The sequence below is a fragment of the Canis lupus genome, chromosome 27 (genome assembly GCF_003254725.2).
Source record: "Canis lupus dingo isolate Sandy chromosome 27, ASM325472v2, whole genome shotgun sequence".
NCBI classification, from domain to species: Eukaryota; Metazoa; Chordata; class Mammalia; order Carnivora; family Canidae; genus Canis; species Canis lupus.
Window position 1 is genome coordinate 19,524,383 of NC_064269.1, and position 15,907 is coordinate 19,540,289.

The 15,907-nt window shown below is 32.9% G+C and overlaps 1 protein-coding gene across 8 annotated transcripts in view; it reads right to left on the reverse strand.

Moving 5' to 3' along the window:
* The window catches only part of CCDC91 (coiled-coil domain containing 91), a 332,348-nt gene that overhangs the window by 210,845 nt on the left and 105,596 nt on the right, over positions 1-15,907 (reverse strand). Inside the window, exon 1 of one of the 8 annotated variants that reach the window (XM_025455498.3) lies at positions 1,462-1,620. The exons of the other annotated variants lie outside the window; for them this stretch is intronic. The gene's annotated coding sequence lies outside the window, so the exon portion shown is untranslated. Of the gene's footprint in view, positions 1-1,461; positions 1,621-15,907 lie in introns of those variants that run through there. 8 annotated transcript variants of the gene reach the window in all.

The window sequence follows — 15,907 nt, forward strand, 5'->3', positions numbered from 1 at the left end:
TTCAGAAATTTTTTTCTAATCTTCACTATTCTGTATGCTAACAGATTTCTCTAAAATGTCAAAATAGTCTAACTTCTAATTCTGAATTATAATTTATAACAAAAATATTCATAATGAACTTTTAAAGGCATGAAAATAAGTACTATAGTACAGTAAGAGGAAATACAGCCTTGTGATTAACAGCATAGAGTCCACACCATTTGTCATGCCAAGTATAAAACAATTGGCATGTTTAACTTCCCTCAGTTTTCTTGCCTGTAAAATTGGCATAGAGTTGCTGATGAGACTTGTCTAAAATATGTAAAACATTTAGCACTGTGCTTATATTATTTTCAGTATTATTTCAAAGATCATTAAAATTTGTTGGACAATTATGTTTATTTCTGGGCATAAAGGTTATGTGTGACTACAATCCTGGGTTCGAGAAATTCTTAAAAATATCACTTTGATCTAAAACCTGAATATTTTAAGATGTCTTTATGTCACTCATATTTGTAGCCATAATCTAAGACATCATATTGTACCAAGTTAAATTCTCATCCTAGGGCAGCCCGGGTGGCTCAGTGGTTTAGCGCCGCCTTCAGCCCAGGGCCTGATCCTGGAGACCCGGGATCAAGTCCCACATCGGGCTCCCTGCATGGAGCCTGCTTCTCCCTCTGCCTGTGCTTCTGCCTCTCTCTCTGCGTGTCTCTCATGAATAAATAAATAACATCTTTAAAAAATTTTTTTTAAAATCCTCATCTTGTAACATTAAATGGTCAAGTACATCATATCAGGAAAAGAAGAAGGGCAAGTGAGTAAAATAAGGGGAGAGAGGATAGGAGGAAAGAAAGGAAAGTGATACATAAGGGGAGAGGAAGGGAGAGGTTGAGGGAGGAAAGTAGAAGAAAGGGACCTCACATTTGTGACCACAAACTCACATTTCCACTAGCCGCCTTATCACATTTTCCCTTTATAAACAAATTTCTTGTCTTCAAATTATTTCTGTATCCATTTTTTTCTTCCCCAATCCTCATCACTCCACTGGACTCATCATTAAAGATATTAATTTACCTTTCAGTTATTATTAATCAAATGAACACTTCTTATTTGATCGTTCTTTAGTTCTAAGGAGCACTTGCTACTGGTGACCCTCCCTATTCCTAACTCTCTTCCTTTGGCACTTGTAACACTCCTAACTCCTAGATTTCCTCCTAATAGTTTGATTATTTTGTCCTTGTTTTCTTTTCAGACTCCCTTCTCCATTCTATCTTAAGCTTCACTGTTTCCTATACCCTCCTATACTTTCCCAAGGTCTATCATTACCACTTTCAAAATCCATCATTTAGATTATGACCTGTAAGCTAATGACACCTAAATTCACATCTCTAAGCACAAACTACTTGTAGACCTCCAGACCCATATACTCAAATAACTACGAGAGAGTTCCATTTTGCTGTCTAGTAGGTATGTCAAACTTACCCATCATCTTACATAAACCTGCTTTGCTTCATGTTTTCCATCTTAGTTAATAGTACCTCAAAGAACTATTTGCCCAAACCAGAAATGATACCATTAGGTCCCAACCTCACTCCAGTCACACAGTGCTACTAACAGTCCTAATTATACCATACTGCTCAATACCTCTGTGACCTCACAATATACTGCCTAAGTAAAAGTCATAACTGTATAGTCAAAAATGGATTCAGATTTAAACAATAACACTTTACTTTTCATATAGCCTTGGGTAAATTACATAAACCCCTTTAAGCCTTTGTTAATTCTTCTGAAAATGGGGAAATAATTGCTCAAAACAAAGCTATACAACTTAATTTCAATGATGTATATAATAACTTCATTTACCAGATAGGTATATGATAAATATTCAGTAAATGGAAGTTTTCACTGGAATTATCATTTGTTAGTATTCAAAACAAGCTTATCCAGGAATCTTTTCACCTACTTCATTACTACCCAACCAAAATAATTTAAACGTCCCACTATCAACATATGACAGAATTTCTAAGAAATAATCATAATTAAAAGATTATATGTAATAATGGGATATAAATAAAGCAATGATGAGGAAAAAAATCTATAGTCATGAACATTTCAGTCAATTTTTTAAAAATCAATGAATTAAATTCCCAGCTCATAAATTAAAAAAGAAAATAAAGAAAAATTAAAAAGCACAATAAAGAAAACAAGATAATGCAGAAGTAGATTAAGAAAAGTAAATCTATTAATTAAAATTCTGAATTTCCAAAAAAAATAAAATCCTGGATTTCTAAAAAAAAATAAAATGTTACTAACTAATTAAAAATAAAAGAGGGGATCCCTGGGTGGTACAGTGGTTTAGCGCCTGCCTTTGGCCCAGGGCGCGATCCTGGAGACCTGGGATCGAATCCCACATCGGGCTCCCGGTGCATGGAGCCTGCTTCCCCCTCTGCCTGTGTCTCTGCCTCTCTCTCTCTCTCTCTCTCTCTCTCTGTGACTATCATAAATTAAAAATAAAAAAGTAATAAAATAAATAAAATAAAATAAAAGAGGAAAGTACAAATATACAAAAAAATGACATGGGGAAAATAATTAAAACAGAACATTTTTTTTGGTAATAAAATTCCTTTGCAGACTTCTAAGTAAATCTGAAAATTAGATAAAATAAGCAATTTCCACAGAAATATGACTTATAAAAGTTTTCTGATTAGAACTAAAAAAAAAAAAAAAACACTAAAAAAATAGACCAACTTCCTTTGGGAAAAAAGTTATCAGGCAAACTACCCCACAGGTAAAGGATTCAAGAAAATTTCTACCAAAAATTAAAAGAATGGATAATCCAAATGCTTTAAAATTGTTTCTGAACATTGAAAGTAAGGAAAATATCAAAATGTCATTAGCATTATGTAATATTAACAGAACACTGATAGCTAAGCTTGATAAAGATAATACAAAAAGAATTAGTAGAGGTTTTAGAGTATCACTTATAAATGACAAAGTTGTCAATAAAATATTAGTAAAAGGAATCCAATACCATATTGAGAGGGTGACATGCAATAAGAAGTCAGATTTGTACAAGTAATGCAAGGCTGGGTCACTATTAAGGAATTCATTAACAAAATCTCCATATTAATATACTTGAAGAGAAAAATGATATGATTATTTCTAAGGCTCTGAAAATGCTTCTGATAAAACGTGAATACCCGTATCTGTTAAAAACACTCAAGAGGACAGAAACTGATGGACATTTTCTTAACATGATATAGGCCTTATCCTAAGGTCTGCATGTTAATTAACAGGGAAAAACTAAAGTTATTTCCTATATGAACAGGAGCAAAACAAGGATGACTACTGTCTCCATGACATTGAACACTCCACTAAGGGCATGAGCCAATGCAGTTAGACAAGAAAAATTAAATAGAAACATAAAAATAGAAAAAGGAGGAAAACTATTTCATGTTCCTACTAGCTAAAACAATACACACATTCAGTAAAGTAGCAGGATATAAACTTAAACATAGCATAACAAAAATAGCATTTACTTATGAAAATAGTTAACTATTTAGAGTATATAACAGTGAGAAGAGTACTATTTTCCAGAGCAACAAAGAAGATAAAATACTTAGCTACAAATTTAACAGGAAATGTGACAAATACTTTAAAACACTTCTGAAAGACTAGAGAGCACACATGAACAAATGAAAAGATCTCTTAGAAGTGGATAGGGAAACTAAACATCATAAAGATGTCAATCCTCCCTTAGTTTATTTATAGTCCTAATATAATTCCAAGAAAAGTATCAAGAAGCTTTTTACAAATGAACCAGACAAATGGACATTAAACATCACATGGAAAAGCAAAAGTTCAAATACAAGCAGGAAAATGCTAAAAATGAAAAAGTATAAAGAGGATACTATCCCTCGTTATAATATACTAAATTAAACTATATTAAAATATACTACTGATCTTATTAAGATATACTGTATTTTAAATTATATTATCACATATAAAAACTCTTTACAAACAAAAGAGTGTATTTATTTGGCACAGCAATAAATGGGCCAGAAGAATATACCAGAAAGTCCAGAACAGACCCATGATGTGCAAAACTTAGACATATGATAAAAATGGCATTTCAAATCACTAAGGCAAAGATGGGCTTATTAATACAGTGAAGGCACAACTGATTAGCCTTTTGGAAAAAGCTGAAATTAGACTCATATCTGACACTATAGACAAAAATAAAAACTCTGTATTGATCAGAGATCCAATTATTTTTAAAAATGAGACCATATAAGTATTAAGAGAAATTATGAATGAGTTCCTCTTTACCTTGGGGTAGAAAGGACTTTTTAATTATAATTTTAATTATAATTTTAATTATAATTTGATTCTAGATACAATAAATAAAAGAAAATAAAAGAAAAAATTGACAAATATGACTATAGAATATGTAAATACTATTTGGGTACTAAAATTATCTTCAATAATAATTTTAAAAACTGATAAAAAATATGTAGAATATGTATCACAGGTAAGGATTAATATTCCTAACATATCAAAAATGCTTAAAACTTGAGAGGAAAAAATTAGAAAAAAAAAGCTTACAGAATAATGGGCAAAATGTGAACAGACACCAAAAATAAAATATATAAATAGTCCTTAAATATATGAAAAGACACAGACACATGCACCTACTCATTTGTCACAAATACAGGGAGAAGAAAGCCAAAACTAATAAGATTGATAGTTGAAAGACAGGTGGAACGAAGTAGGAAGACAGAAGAAAGGAATGGTGGAAATATCTCTTCTATGAGTACAGCTCTTTAATATGGTTCTGATTCTTGGAATCATGTTAATGTTTCACATATGCATTAAAATCAACAAGCAGGGGAGTAAGGGGATTGAACCCTAAAATAAAATACAAAGAGTAATAAATGTACTAAACTATATTTCAAATGAATAATCTTATCACACAATAAAGTGTGGGAGGGGGTGGGGTGAAAGTCAAGAACTAACCCAAGTTAGTTTGGGACACAGTATTTTGACTATATGTCCTCAGCATAAGGAGAAAAAAGAAAGCTAAAGTAAATATTAAGAAGAGGAAGAGGAAGAAAAAATAAGAGAATGAGGAGGAAGGAAAAAATAAAAGTTAAGCAAATATGGTAACATCTAAAGAAAATCAAAAGATTTATGGGAATCATTTGTCCATTTCTTACAGGTTTTCTGTAAGTCTAAATAAAAGGAGGAAAGAACACAAAGAAAAGTTATACAATAGAAAATAAACAAAAAATTAAAAAAACTCAAAAAACTGCTCCTAAAGGAAAAAATACCTAAACAAAAGTATTGCCTAAATAAAGATGTAATTACGCTAAAAATATGTATTGAAATACTCCTAGCATTACTGTTCATGATAGCAAATAAGTGACAATAGCCTAAATATCCACTGACAGTTAAATAGCTATAAGAGCTATGGTATAATCACACATTAAAATATTATACATCAGTGAACATAAAGAAACTACAGGTATATGCAACAAAATGGAGGAGTCTTAAAAACATAAATTTGAGTGAAAAAAAGTAAATCATAGGGAGTTCACATGAGCATTAATCTATTTTTATGAGGCACATAAACAAAACTCTTTAGAGATATAGATACATATACAATAAAACTGTATTTTTACAAAAGCAAGGAAAACATAACACAAAATATAAGACAGTGGTTCCCTCTGGAAGAAAGCATAGGAATAGAACAGAAGAACAGTATTAGATGGTAATGTTCTAGTTCTTAAACTAAATGGCAGATTCATAAGTGTAATTTTTAAATACAACAAGGAAAAAAATAATTACATATGCCTAAAAATTTAATCCTGAAGACTTGTTTCAATGCTTTTCCTGGCTGTATTACTCAACCCTCATGAGCTACATTAACTCATTGATCAAAACTTGCTCTAGGAAAGTACTCAAACTAAGGATAAATAGGAACCAACTAGTTTACTAAAATAAATTATGCTTTTATGAAAAGATGTCAAGAATCGGCAACCACCAACACACACAGGATTTGAAGGCACAAGCCACTCTGGCATCCTGCTAATCACAATAATTATTGAAGAAACAAGGAAGGTTGAACCTAAATGCCTAGATTTACACATGTGCTTTCAAGTTATGAGGTACTAGCAGGATTTTCAGAAATTTGTTTAACTGGATAATATAAATGTTTACTGACTATATCATAATCCACATCCTATTTTAAAAATAAAATTGAGGGGGCCACCTGGGTGGCTCAGTGGTTGAGCATCTGCCTTTGACTCAAGTCGTGATCCCAGGGTCTTAGGATCAAGTTCCCCATCAGGCTCCTTGCAGGGAGCCTGATTCTCCCTCTGCCTATGTCTCTGCCTCTCTGTCTCTCATGAATAGATAAATAAATTTTTTTAAGATTTTATTTATTTATTCATAGAGACAGAGAGAGAGAGGCAGAGGGAGAAGCAGGCACCATACAGAGTGCCCGACTTGGGACTCGATCCAGGGTCTCCAGGATCACACCCTGGGCTGCAGGCGGCGCTAAACCGCTGCGCCACCGGGGCTGCCCAATAAATAAAATCTTAAAAAAATAAAATGAAATAAAGGAAACAAATAAGTAGTGCTGTAAACAAAAAAAGACAAAGAGAACTATAAATATATTACTCTCTCAGAGGAAACTAGATATTTTCAGTTAAGCCTCTAGTTTCTCATTATACTAGAATTCACACATCTTCCCTACATTTTAGGTGACTATCCAATAACAATTCTCTCTAAAAAAAGCTACATTGGTAAATACTGTCCATATATATAGACTAAAATTAGTATTAAATAATAATGATGGTATGCATTTTATAGATGCCTGCTTAACATATGGGAATTTTTAAGCTTAATAATAGAAAATTACAAATACCAGTATATAAATAATTATCTTCTCATCAGGCAAAGAAAATATACCTCTTAAAGTTTGAAACTGCTATAGTATTCTTTGGTCCATTAAAAGTTGACTGGTGTCAAGTCTTCATGTCAATTAAATGCACCCAATAGCACCATTTTCCACATAAAATGTCCAATTTCTTAAGAAGTAGAAATCTTCAAAATTTTGTTTCTTTATATATTTTGTTTGTTAAGCTTGCTTTGAGATCTTAAGAGTAAATCTACTTCATTTCAAATGTGAAATCCTTGGTTTTCTAAAACAGAATACAAGGTCAGCATATACTCTTTTACAGCTATAAAGCTAATCAAAAGTGCAATGAATGGCAGTTCTTAATCTTTCACTTTGTAATGGTAATCAGCAAAGTCATTGGGCATATCATTTTTCATTGACAGACCTCTTCTAAAACACAAAAAAGTCCACTACGTCAGAACACCGCATAAGCAAAGGAGGACCAAGTTTCCAAATAGTATGCAATTTTTTCCAGTAATTCCGCCTGTGGTCAACTCTGTTTTGTTTACATAAGCATAAAAATTCTTGCTAAGTCTAAACAAGAAACAGGTGCAAATATTCATGCACTTTTAACTATACCCAAAGAAATCTGTTGAATCCCTGCTGATGGTTAATAATTTACAAGGAGAACACCAATAAAATGATAAAACATTTTTATAATTTTTAACTTAAAAAATATTTTTGAACTCTAATTTTCATTCAGACATTCTTTTATCCAACCCAAGCCCCTCTTTTTACCATCTTCTTATCTCACAGAGTCTGGTGACTACCTTTTACAAGTTGTCACCTCACTGAAACCCTGTGATACCCTAATTTATTTTCAAGTCTATGTACAAACCCACTTCAGGTTCAGGGCTCATTACTAAGACTTTGAAATTCACTCATGTAAAGAAATCACTCAGTTATGGAAAACAAAAAATATGCAAAAACTGAGGAAGAGCTAAATAGTAAATCTAAATATGAAAGTTTGTTAGCACATATAAAATAAGTGGATAGGCTGGGGTTTTTTTTTAAGTAACTGAAAACAGGTTAAAATCACTGTTTAGAAAAGTATTACCTCTATCCAAGGAGGTTCTCTCCAAGAAATGCCCCTTTGATTTACTACTGAATGGAGTGCAAGATATGACCAAGAATATCTATGTTAGAGTCTCAAGGAGAAATATATAATAGCTTTAAAAAGGTTAAGATACAGGAACACAAGGAATAGGAATGGTTATTTTCTTAATAAAAAAGGAATTACAAAATGGAGTATTCTATAAATAACAGGCTCTACCTCTCCCTGCTTCCTTGAAGAATAATGGTGTGTTCCTAAGAGCTATTTTGGCAACACCATATCCCACAAACTGGAATGAGCAATTTTTAGAATAACGTAGATGACTAAAGAGCTATGTTTCAATTTATAAAAGAGACATACTGAGATAGAATCCTCATAATCCATCACTAGAATGGTCAACACAAATTAATACCATAAAAATTAAAAAAAAATAAAAAGTTTTGGACAGGGAAATTAAAAAATAATGCTTAAATCCCACTTCCAAAAAAAATAAATAAATCCCACTTCCTCATTACCATGGCAGGAAAAAAAATCCACAGCATCCAAGAAATAAATAAAAATAAAAATAAAAACAGAACCACACTACTAAAATGCAGACAGTATTATCTAATGATGTTAATAAATTTGGAAAATATGGAAGAACTATTTCAGAACCATAAATATATCCTTACCATGTCACTATCCGAGACTCTTTTTCTTTCAACTCTTGTTCATACAAAGTGACCAACCATAGGCAAATTCTAAGCAATTTCCAAAGAGGAAGAAAAAAAAAAATCACAACTTAAGTCAAAGAGGTATGGTCAAACCGATATGCTGAAGAAGCTTTTGGCTCTCCAGGCTAGGGAACCTGGGTCCTTAAGAATTTCTTTTAGAAACCAAAAGCAAAAGCAACAAAAGCAAAAGTAAACAAGTGAGACTAAACTACAAAGCTTCTATACAGCAAAGAAAACCCCTCAACAAAATGACAAGACAAGCTACCGACTGGGAAAAAATACTTGCAAATCATGTATTTGATAAGGGGTAATATCCAAAAAATACAAACAGTTCAAACAACTCAACAGACAAAAACCAAGCCACCTAGTTTAAAATGGACAGAGAATCTAAACATACATTTTTCCAAAGGAAATATACAACTGCCCAATAGATAGAGGTACTCAAAATCACTAATCATTTGAGAAATGCAAATGAATATCACATTGATATATCACCCCATACCTCGAATGAGCAGTAATACTAGAATGCATATTACTAAAAACAAAAGAAATAACAACTGTTGGCAGGTATAAACAAAAGGGAAGCCTTAGGCATTACTGGCAGGAATGTAAATTGATACATCTACTATGGAAAACAGTATGAAGGTTCCCCCCAGAAAATAGAAATAGAACTACCATATGATCCAACAAATTCAGTTCTGGTAATTACCCAAAGAACACAAAATACCACCTTGAAGAGATATATATGCACCCCCATGTTCACTGCAACATCATTTACAACAGCCAGGACATGGAAATAATCTAAGTGCCTATCAGTGGATGAAAGAGTGAATGGATAAAGAAAATATGATGTGTATGTGTATATGTGTGTCAATATGATGTGTGTATATGTGTGTGTATAGTGTACACATATAATGGAATATTATCCACCCATAAAAATGAAGGAAATCTTGCCATTTGTGAGAACATGGATGAATCTTGAGGACATTATGCTAAGTAAAATAAATCAGACAAAGACAGTCAATATCGTATGTATGATTCCACATACATGTGAAATCTTTAAAAAAGAAAAAAAGTTAATAGATATTGAGAACAAATGGTGGTTGCCAGGGGTGGGGAATAAGGTTAAAAGATACAAATTTATTGTCATAAAAAAAAAAATAAGTCATAGGGATGTCATATACAGCAGTGACTAGTAATACTTCATATTTGAAATACTTCATATTTAAAGTATTTCATATTTGAAATACTTCATATTTGAATTTGAAAGTAATACTTCATATTTGAAATACTTCATATTTGAAAGTTGCTAATAGATCTTAAAAAATATTCATCGTAAGTAAAAAATGAGAAATCATATATGAATATTAATTAAATATATTGTAGTGATCATTCTGCAATATTCAGGCATATCTCATTTTATTGAGCTTTGCTTCATTCCACTTGCTGATACTGTACTTTGTACAAATTAAAGGTACATGGCAACACTGAATCAAGCAAGTCAATGGATGCCACTTTCCAAAAGCATTTGCTCATTTCAAGTCTCTGTGATACATTTTGTTAATTTTCACAATGTTTAAACTTTTTCATTATATCTGTTATGGTGATCTATGGTCTGTGATCTCCAGTGTTACTACTGTAATTGTTTTGGAATACCACAAATCACACCCATGTAAGATAGCAAATTTAATCAATAAATGTTGTGTGTTCTGACTGCTTCACCAATCAGCCATTCCCCCAGGCCTCCTCAGGCCTCCCTATTCCCTGAGACACAACAATACTGAAATCAGGCCAGTTAATAACCCTACAATGGCCTCTAAGTGTTCAAGTGAAAAGAACAATTGCACATCTCTCACCTTATATAGAAAGCTAGAAATGATCAAGCTTAGTCAGGAAGGCATGTCAAAAGCTGAGATGGCCTCAAAGCTAGGCCTCTTGCAACCAAATAATTAACCAAGTTGTAAATGTAAAGGAAATTTTTCTTAAAGGAAATTGTTACAGCAATGAACACATGATAAGAAAGCAAAACAGCCTTACTGGTAAAAGGAGAAAAGTTTTAGTGGTCTGGGTAGAAGATCAAACCAATCATAACATACCCTGAAGCCAAGGTTTAATCCAGGGCAAGGCCCTAACTCTTCAATTCTAAAAAGGATGAGAGAAGTGAAAAAGCTGCAAAAGAGAAGTATGAAGCTAGCAGAGTTTTGTTCATGAGGTTTCAGGAAAGAAGTCATTTTCAGAATATAAAAGTACACAAGGTAAAGCAGCTAGTGCTGATATAGAAGCTGAAGCAAGTTAACCAGAAGACTTGATAAGACATTTAATGAAAGTGGCTACGCTAAACAACAGATTTTCACTGTAGATGAAATAGCATTCTATCAGAACAGGATGCCATCTGGGACTTTCATAGGTAGAGAGAAGTCCATGCCAGACTTCAAAGCTTCAAAGGACAGGCTGACTCTTATTAGGGGCTAATATAGCTGGTGACTTGAAGTGGAAGCCAATGCCCATTTACCATCCCAAAAATCCCAGTGCCCTTAAAAATTATGCTAAATATACTCTCCCTATATTCTATCAGTGGAATAACAAGGCCTACATGACAGCACGTCTGTTTACAACATGGTTTACTGAATATTTAGAGTCCACTGTTGAGACCTACTGCTCAGCAAAAAAGATTCCTTTCAAATATGACTGCTCACTGATAATGGACCTAGTCAGCCAAGAGCTCTGATAGATTTGTACAATGAGATTCATGCTGTATTTATGCCTGCCAACAACATCCATTCTGCAGCCCATGGATCAAGAAGTAATTTTGACTTTCAAGTCTTTATATTTAAGAAATATACTGCATAAGGCTATAGCTGTTATAGGTAGTAATTCTTCTGATAGATCTGGGCAAAACTAATCAAAAACCTTCTGGAAAGGATTCACCATTCTAGATGCCTTTTGTGATTCATGGAAATAGGTCAAAATATCAGCATGAATAGTTAGGAAGAAGTTGATTCTAACCCTCATGGATGACTTTGAGGGGTTCAAGATTTCAGTGGAGGAAGTAACTGCAGGTATGGTAAGAAAAGAGGAAAAAAAAAGAATAGCAAGAGAACTAGAATTCTAAGTGGAGTCTGAAGATGTGACTGAATTGCTGCCATCTTATGATAAAACTTGAATGGATGAGGGGCCGCTTCTTATTGATAAGCATAGAAAATATTTTTTTGAGACGGAATTTACTCCTGGTGAAAATGCTGTGAAGACTGTTGAAATGACAAGGAAAGGATTTAGAGTATTACATCAATTTAGCTGATAAAGCAGGGGTAGGAACTGAAAGGATTGACTCCAATTCTGAAAAAAAAGTTCTGCGAGTAAAATGCAATCAAACAACATCACATGCTACAAAGAACTGGTTCATGAAATGAAGAGTCAAGTGATGCAGAAAATTTTATTGTTATATTTTTTTTCACAAATTTCCATAGCCATGCAAGCCTTCAGCAACTAATCCCTTGATCAGTCATCAGCTATAAACACTGAGGAAAAACCCTCTACCAGCTGAAAGCTCAATGATAGTTAGCATTTTTTTAGCAATAAGATTTTTTAATTCAACTATGTAGTTTTTTAGACATAATGGTATTGCACGCTTAACAGAGCACAGTATAGTATAAGCATAACTTTTATATGCAAACCAAAAAATGCTTTTGATTCTCCTTATTGCAATATTCACTTTACTGTGGTGGTCTGGAACTGAACCCACTATATGTTCAAGGTATGTTTATATACGAATATCAAATTATTATGTTGTACATCTGAAACAAATATAATGTCAATTATACATACATATAATACAACTTCTTAACTCATTACAACACGATGAGATACTTAAGGGGAAAAAGTGCTTGTGCTCTTTTTTGTGAATCCTTTATTATCTACTCACTCAAAATACAATTGTAGAGTTGCCATTATAATCAAGACAATGAAAGACCTGCAATCTTTTACAATGGAAAATTTACCCTGAGAATATAACATTGGTATTAAAATAATAGAAAATAAATAAATAAATCCTTATCTAAAGTACTTTGTGGTTAGATATTATGCAAAAACCTCCCACTGCCAGCAGAGTTAGTATCACTGTAGGAATATCCCAAATATCAAATATTTAAAATAAAATACTAGCATGCTACACATAAATGGTGTGTAATAAACTAATTTACTCTAGAGAATTTATTTAGACATTTCTTGGAAATATTTTAAATGTTAAATATTTTAAGTATAACATAAAAGGGTAATTATCCCAAGAAAGGGTAAAATTTGACTCTCAGAGATATAAAAGAAATACATGGAAAAGATTTTATTCTATTCATACAATGAGGGAACCAGGCAAATGTTATAATCAGTCAAAGGAAAAGTCAAAACAGCACAAGGTTATAGGGAGTAAGGAATGTTGAAATGAATTGTAGTGGAAGTGAAATTGTTTCCCCCCCCCCCCAAAGAAGAGAAGGAAGTCAATCAAAACTCTAGTAGATGGGATCCCTGGGTGGCGCAGGGGTTTGGCGCCTGCCTTTGGCCCAGGGCGTGATCCTGGAGACCTGGGATCGAATCCCACATCGGGCTCCCGGTGCATGGAGCCTGCTTCTCCCTCTGCCTGTGTCTCTGCCTCTCTCTCTCTCTCTCTCTGTGACTATCATAAATAAATAAAAATTGAAAAAAAATTAAAAAAAAAAAACTCTAGTAGACATAGAACGTACATATCAATTACCTATAACACATAAAGAGCTGTAAAGTATAACATGGCTCAAAGTTGGTAAACAGGGCTAGAATCAGATAACTCTGAAACCTCTGTTCAATGTTGAAAATGCATAGTGTTCATTTGAAAACATTTTTTTCTATATGACCAAAAAGAATTGCTCAAATTTCTGTTAAACTAAGCAAAATGAAGAAAGGGTCAAGACCAGTTTGCACCAGACATTGTAAAAAATATTTTTTCTGTCAACCAATTTGATCCTTAACAAAACTACCAAAGTTTTATGAACAAAGAACCTACAATTCAAGGTTTACCTATTAGGTCTAAAATCTCACAGCTAGATCAGAATACATGTCTGTTTGACTCCAAGGCTTATACTCTTCTTTCCACAATGATTAAAAAAAAACAAAATAAAATCATATAGGGTTTTGCCTATATGTGGGTTTGCGTGTTAAGTTTAAGATGTAAACTATGAGAAATATAAGACAAGGAAAAAAATAATAAAGCCTGAATTTAAAAAAAAGGGGAGATGAAAACTTAAGAACTTAATAAAACGTTCTCAATGAAGTGTATATTTAAATGATACCAACAACAGAAGTTACTGTTCTGTTATTAAGTCTAAAGAGAAAGAAAAACATATCTGACTACCATATACACAGTAATCTAACAATGCCAATTAAAAGAATAAAGTAAAACCAGCAGTTCTGAAATCCTTAGCCATATCCTATTCCCAAGAGAAAACAAAACTAATGAAATAAAACAAAACTAGTTTAAAGTTCACATCTGTCCTTCTACTTAATCAAATGGCAAAGAAAATGTAGTTACAGTATGGGAATATTAGCAAAATGTAAGCCACAATTATTTCTTCTTTCTTCTCTTTCTTTAAGCCTTCAATGTAAAGCTTGCCACAATTTCCATTCTCTTTAAGCTATGGAGATTATTTTCAATTATCTTTCTTCTGTGTACTTTTTTTTTTCAGTTGCAGATTTCTCCTCTTATTCTATGAAAGACCTCCTATTCTCACTAGTTTCCTCCTATATGCCCATGACCCTCTTGCTATAAATCTTTTTATAAGGTATGTTAATAGTTTTTTGACTTAATGATTGTCTTAAAATTGTTTTCTTCTTTTCCTGGTATATAATTCATAAAATAGAAATATCAACAAAGTTCAACAGCAACATATTGACAGGTATCAGATTTCACAAACATAATTCCCATTTGCCAGAAGCTGATTCAGCATCCTAAACTGAAGTAAATATAAATAGCCCTATAATAACAGATTTTTCTCAAAATGAGCATTACTGAATACAAATAAAACTGTTCACTTTAAAGTGCTGGGAAAATTTGCCCACATTTAAGGCTGAAGCATCTATCCTACCCAAATGCTATATTTAAGTGCCATCAAAATTAGCTAGCATCTACATGACTATGTATATAAAACATGCATGTGGCTTTTATAAACTTTATAGTCATAACAGTTTTCAACAGTAGACCAGACTATTTTTTATCAACTGATGAAAATATTATTCTTTAAAAAATAAAAAAAAAACTTAGCATGTCAACATACTCTTAGAGCTAGATAACTAAAGCCATATACCATAAACCCAAAATGGAAATTCAAAAGCAAAATTTGAGCCTATTACATATCATAAACCTCTTAACCCTGCTGGATGTCATAGGGGATATAACCCTTTTCCAACAAGTTAAAAGCAATAGCAGCTCTCAGATGCCTAAACTCTCAGATTGTCCTCCAAGAAATTGTATATGCCTAAATCCAGAAGAAATATGTAAAGATTTTCATTGTGTTCATTAAATTAATGAACCATAAGGCTGAAATAAACTAAAAAGTTTTCATCTCAAATAAGTATTTTAAAAAGGGACATGCCTTCACCTAAGGAATGTGTCACAAAGAGTCCAATGCAGTGCTAAAGTTATAAGCATAAAAGACTTAAGCAAAAAAAATGAAAATTTTAATAAGAAATACAAATGCTGAAAAACCATGTGCTTAAAAAAAAAATGGGATCCCTGGGTGGCTCAGTGGTTTAGCACCTGCCTTCAGCCCAGGGCATGATCTTGGAGACCCAGGATTGAGTCCTTTGTCGGGCTCCCTGCCCAGAGCCTGCTTCTCTCTGTCTCTACTACCTCTCTCTCTCTCTCTCTCTTTCTCTCTGTTTCTCATGAAAATAAATAAAATCTTAAAAAAAAAAAAAAAACTCATGGAATTGGTATGAAGCCTTACAAACAGTTCATTTAAGGGAAATACCAATCTAAGGTTTGGAATATTCAGCATTTGGGACACCTGGATAGCTCAGTCAATTAAATGTGGGACTCTTGATTTCCACTCAGGTCATGATCTCACAATTGTGAGATCAAGTCCCACATCGGGCTCTGTGGTGGGTATGGAGCCTACTCATGATTTTCTTTCCCTTACCTCTGCCCCTGCCCCTCTTACCAAAAAAAAAAAAAAAAAA